The sequence below is a fragment of the Tachypleus tridentatus genome, chromosome 3 (genome assembly GCF_004210375.1).
Source record: "Tachypleus tridentatus isolate NWPU-2018 chromosome 3, ASM421037v1, whole genome shotgun sequence".
Classification (NCBI taxonomy): domain Eukaryota; kingdom Metazoa; phylum Arthropoda; class Merostomata; order Xiphosura; family Limulidae; genus Tachypleus; species Tachypleus tridentatus.
The window spans coordinates 87,825,528-87,832,015 of record NC_134827.1 but is presented as its reverse complement, the minus strand read 5'-3'; the positions used below and the strand labels follow the sequence as shown (position 1 = coordinate 87,832,015).

At 33.7% G+C, this 6,488-nt stretch overlaps 1 long non-coding RNA gene across 1 annotated transcript; it reads left to right on the top strand.

Moving 5' to 3' along the window:
• The first annotated feature begins 4,648 nt into the window (after positions 1–4,648).
• LOC143247419 (uncharacterized) lies at positions 4,649–6,196 on the top strand. The gene is made up of 2 exons (XR_013026558.1): positions 4,649–4,806; positions 5,827–6,196. It is a non-coding gene; the product is annotated as an uncharacterized LOC143247419 (long non-coding RNA).
• The last annotated feature ends 292 nt before the right edge of the window (positions 6,197–6,488 follow it).

Below are 6,488 nucleotides of genomic sequence, written 5' to 3'. Positions count from 1 at the left end.
AACTAGAAGAATGCTAACAGCTTCGTCTCAGTAAGTTATCGAAGAAGTTTGAATAACTGAATTACATCGTTGTAGGAACTAACGTATGATGAAAATATAGTTTAAAATGTGCTAAACCAGGTTGTATTGTGCAACACAAGAAAGAAAATAGTTGTACACGTGAACACAGCAGAAATGTTTGCCAAATTTTAATCAGAAATACTTTGACTTTACAGAACATTATCTCACGATAACTAGGGCAAGATTATTCTCTAAAAACCAACAGAAAATTACAAAAGACAGGAAGAATGAAGCACAAACAATGTATACTTCTTTACCTTTAATTATCCAATCACAAGTGAAATTATGATACAATCATCGTAGAAATATCGGGTTATGAATATATGATGGCCGTTTTAATTAATAGCAGAAGAATACAGAAGTTAGTGTTCACGAGAGAAAATTCACAGTCTTAAGGTACGTATTTACATTAACTAAGAGCAAACTGTTGTAGTCGTAGACCACACATACTTTGAATGTTAAAGAAATAAAGTTGTTGAAGGATAGTCATGACAGCTAAGACCCACCACAAATGATAGATCTTATGTGAGTATTATTTTACCAACGAGTAGTTGGATTGACCGTCACATTATAACGATACCCAGGGCTAAAAGTACGAGCATATTTGGTGTGACGGGGATTCGAACCTGCGACCCTCAGGTTACGAGCCGAGCACCCTAACCACCTGGCCTGCTTTTAATATTTTATTACTGTTTGACACGTCAACATCTAGCAACATTAAATAAAGTCTTATCTAAATCACTAGGATATTGAAAGTTTTAATTTTTAACACACTAAAAGATCCGTAGGTTGAATTATTTTAACGTTCTTTTTACAACATAATTCATTGCATATCTGACTTTAATTATTCAAATGTTAAACTAAAACAATGCTTACATTGCTTATCTAATGTATAGAAATATAGTTCTTTAAATTCAGCTTTTGTATTAAGAGATATACAAGTTTATTTTGTATTATTATTTATACTTGATCAAATTCGTTAATTAAGATGAATCGTTTTTTTTATCTGTTTGAGAAATTAGAATAACATTTTTTACTTTAAATTTCTCCACAACCATTGATTTTTGTTTGTTACAAACTATGCCTATCTGTAAATTGTAAAGAAACATTCTTTTTTGTAGAAGTAAATTACAAAAAAAATTAAAACTATAATTTTTTAGCACTGCGTTTATAGCTGGGACTAACTGGTTGAGTTTGTTTGTTTGTTTTGGAATTTTGCACAAAGCAACTCGAGGGCTATCTGTGCTAGCCGTCCCTAATTTAGCAGTGTAAGACTAGAGGGAAGGCAGCTAGTCATCGCCACCCACCGCCAACTCTTGGGCTACTCTTTTTACCAACGAATAGTGGGATTGTCCGTCACATTATAACGCCCCCACAACTAGGGGAGGGCGAGCATGTTTGGCGCGACCCTCAGATTACGAAGCGCACGCCTTAACGCGCTAGGCCATGCCAGACCTCTAACTCGTTGAGAAAAACCAACCAAACAACAACAACAAAAAGAGGTCGATTTGTTCTTTCACACAATCTTCAACGTTATTAGATATAAAGATTTTGAAATGTGCGAATCAGACGGTGTGAATAATTTTTACTGGTAACATAAAATATTCTAAGAATAATAAAACTTTAAGATAATGCTACGAAGTTCCCATCTCATCCTTCAGCAACAATTCTTTGTAGCCTTACAGCACTTCCACACATCACACCGATAGCTGATGGCCACCACACATTTGCACACTTCATTATAATGATAATAACAATAACGTTTTTGTTATTCGATTATATTTGTTTTCAAACATCTAAATTTCTTGTACATTCTTTCAATAATTTGAGAGGAGCCAACCAATGTTCCGGTGAGTTTACAATACGATATGTTTGTAATGAGAACATACTGGAACCCCAAATTACTTCTTACGTTAAGTTGAATGAAAATCAGATATTATAGAACTGAATTTGAATATCTCTAATAGAAATTCACGAATTTATAGAACTACCAGATTACTGATACGAGCGGTTCTAGTGTTTCTTTATTGGGAGGTATGGTGGATGCAGTGATGTTTTAAACATTGTATGACACTTGACGAAGTAACTTAGCAGATGTTTGTTTTAATTTCGCGCAAAGCTACTCGAGGGCTATCTGCGCTAGCCGTCCCTAATTTAGCAGTGTAAGACTAGATGAAAGGCAGCTAGTCATCACCACCCACCGCCAACTCTTGGGCTACTCTTTTACCAACTGATAGTAGGATTGACCGTCACATTATAATGCCTCCATGGCTGAAAGAGCGAGCATGACGGGGTTCGAACACGCGACCCTCTGATTAACCTCCTCGCCATGCTGGGCATTTAACAGATGTAGGCAAGAATATGTATTTGTATTTTTTTACTGCTTAATTAACATTGGTAAAATTTCTACATGTGTGATTTTGACTAAAATCTGTTAAATTGGGTCCTATGGTAACTACTAGGCCCGGCATGGCCAGGTGGGTTAAGACGAGCGATTCGTAATCTGATGGTCGCGGGTTCGCATCCCCGTCGCACCAAACATGCTCGCCCTTTCAGCCGTGGGGGTATTATAATGTGACGGTCAATCCCACTATTCATGGGTAAAAGAGTAGCTGCCTTTCCTCTAGTCTTACACTGCTAAATTAGGGACGGCTAGCGCAGATAGCCCTCGAGAAGCTTTGCGCGAAATTCAAAAAACAAACAAACAATAACCACTAGTGCTGTTTCTGACCACAGTAGGCTTAGCAAATGCAATAGAATAATCTACGTACTACATTTATTTTCATTCTACAGACTCGCAGTGTATAAACATTCATAATAAAGACTTTAATTTTCATTCTACGAATTTATTAAACTAAGACTGATCATTATTACATGACTAAAATTAAAGATTATGCCTGTTAAACCCGTTTTATTATGGTGTTTGAAAGAAACTAACGAAATTTGAACAATCGTGCAAAAAAAAAAGCAGTAATGTTTCATAGATTCGGTTATTTTTAATTTTGTGATATACATACAAATATTTAATAATAACATTTCTGTACTATTTGAACGTAAATCGATTGAATTAAAAACATTAACAGGAGGTTGAATTATAAAGCATGAGTTAATATTTGAGAGGAATTTCACAATATTTCAACTTTCCCGTGGCCCCCTAGTAAGATATATAACATATTTACCTTAGTATGTTTGTAAAACTTGACACAAAACTAATGTGACCAGAGTCCCGTTTTCGGCCTGTCTGTTCCGCTGCCCCTTAGAAACTGTAGGGGACTTGAAAATATCTTGTTTTGAGAGATAATGAACTTAAATGTCCTACATTATCAAAATTATTTTGGTTTATTTTGGGTTTAAGAAATTAGTACCAGTAAGCCCTACTGTACACGTTTTGTTCTGTCCTCACATAATATCCTTTATTTTTATATATTAACGTACAAATATATAGATAATCATATACTTATTTAGGATGTAGTAATACAAAGTTGACTCGTTTACTGTCTCCTAAAACATTTTTAGGCCTTACAATGTTGTAGTGTTCAATACATTGCAGTATTGTTATAATTAACACAACAATATGAAATTAGTGTTATCTATTTCGAGTATGTGTTGAATGCCCAAAATGTTTCAGGCTGTTTAAGAAAATATCCTCAAATAAGCATTGTAATTATTAGATGGTATGTATTTTTTTTATGAATGCCATTCTTTTCTTTTGCATGTTTCCAAAATGCACTCTTGATTTGTTAAAAAAAAACAATATTTAATGAACAGTAAAATAATAAGATGGTGTGAATTTTTTTACGAAAAGAAGTGTTGATTTTTTAAAGGACCCAATTTTTTATCCGTCAGTTCGGTCTCCCGCTTTGGACTCCAGAAAATCTGGCCACTTCACTGAAAATCACTTTAACAAACTTGATAATACATTTGTCAAATTTCTTTACACTACTTCTATGCAGTGTGTTAACAACAACGAAAAATAAAACAAACAACAACAAAAAAATTGAAATCTGTCGAGCGCACAAATTGTGACAGTGGAAGCACTAAGCGTGCTGTTATTGTAAAACAATATACTTTGAATTGATTGGATAAAAAACATAACTTATAGTTATACTTAAAAGAAGGTTAAAATTTTAACAAAATAAAAATAGCTTTAAAATGTATTTACACTGTTTTTTTCAAGATATTCAAGATCTAAAAATTATATTCGAAACAGAAAACAAAATAAAACACATTGATCGATTAAACACTATAAAACTGTAGTGATATAACCCTGGTTTAATAGTCATTCTAATTTCAAGGCTCATGTTTGGAACCCAATTTTTCTGCAATAGATACACACGAAACTGGTTATCCTCTACACACTTTAAAATCTGATAATCTTGTTCACGTAAGAAGTGTGTCGTAACGATGAAACAAATTTCGATTTATTACTTCACACATCTCGAATGTGATTGGATAAAAAAGTTTTGAACCAAGCAAATCAAAAGGTAGAAATGTTCTGCACTCGGCAGGAATTCACTTGCGCATCGTGCGATTCCATGCACACGAACCGCTAGACTCTTTGCATACGAGTCGCTGAACTTTCGCGTGCATTGTGAAACCTGTGCGCACGAACCACAAGTTTCTTCTGCACTCAACACTTCCAGCACAAATAAAAGCGTGCGAACATGGTAACCTAGCAACTAGTGATATTAAACAATTTTGAAGTTCTAACTTATCAACAGTTCATAACAAGAATGGCTACAACTAGTAAGTACTTTTTCTGACTTGAAGTTTACTGCACAACATAATATTTTAAAAATTAATGTTAAGATACCTATTTGTTTGGTCAAAAGGAAGTTTTGAAATAAATGTATTTAGCACATAATTCATGAATAATCAGATATAAGTTGCTGCCCTTTGTTGGATTAGTGGTGGGCTTGAAGACTTACTATATTTATATTTTGGGCCTGATCCTTGCTGTAAGTAACTGCATAAGGCTTAGCACGTAGGTTTGCTCTTGAACAATTATAATGTGATAAAGTTATTTTTGTTACTCTTCGTATAAATTCTTCAAAGTTAAGACAAAATAAAGCTATGCAATAACCTATAAATGGTTGAAAATATGTCGGTTTTAGTTTTCTACATTTAAATGAGAATGAATCTTCGTAATTATGTTACTCGTTTGTTTGTGGTTTTTTGTTTCAAGAAAAACGATTGGATGATCTGATTTTCTAAGGAACTGTATTTTTAAAACAACTAAAACTCTAGTCACTTCCATCTCAGTGGATAGATGGCGCCAACGCCTAATATAATTTTCTACCAAAACAAACAAAAACAAATTGTCATAGGAAGATGACGAAACAACATTATTGAACAATTTTCAAATGAATAAAATATATTTTAAATTAGTAAGTCTTTGTACGCGTAATATACTATGATTGATGTTGTATACAAAAAAGAAATCTAAAATGACCCCTTGTGGGACAGGGAGAGTTGGTGTTTCCTGCGTTCAAATGAAAAAAAGAAAAGAAAATTGATAATTTTTATCTTCTGTCAACAATGTAAATTGCTGGAAATTTGGCTTCATTGTTACAGAAAAGTGTTTAGTTCAACAATGATCACTTGTTTAAAGAAAATGCGTATTTTAATATGTGGTAACTTAAAATAATTCTTAATATTCACTACATTTTTATAGCTTAAACTCCTGATGTACCAGGAACACTATTCACATTGAATCGTTGTAAAAACTGCGAACATTTTTGAAGAGGTTTTATACATTTGAAACAGGTGTTCAAACAACTTTGAGATGCAGTGCTAACTGCCGATGTGAAACTTGCCGGTGTTGTGACTCTGTTAAATCTCCGGACCAGCAGACGAAATGTAGTCCAAATTGTGACTGTGACATCTGTAGGTGCTGTGAGGCGGTTAAGCAGCAACAAGGAAGATGCAGTAGCAGCTGTCGATGTGACGTGTGCAGATGCTGTGACGTTGTTAAAGGAAGATGCAGTAGCAGCTGTCGATGTGACGTGTGCAGATGTTGTGAAGGAGCAAAGTTTTTAAATAACTAAAATTGCAAATTTTAGTGGCTTCTTGATATAGTTTTATATCTTTAATTCATTGTGAAACATAACAATTAAATAAACAGTTGAAGGAGACAGCACTGAATTTCTTTATCTTCATTGTAATTCGAACATTGCTAATGCGTTTGAACTAAACTTAACTATTTGGTTGATATTTAAAAAAGAAAAAAGGTATTATTTATATAATCAGATGCCAGTTCAAACATTCAACGGTAAATTTCCTAAAAATAACGGTGAATAAATTAAAACGTGCAGACAACCCAATGGGTCAAAGAGTATATAAAATATGGTTGTCTATTGGGCCATTTACAACATGATTTTGTCATTCCATGTGTTATTCTCATGAGACAAATTGCACTGCATTTCTTT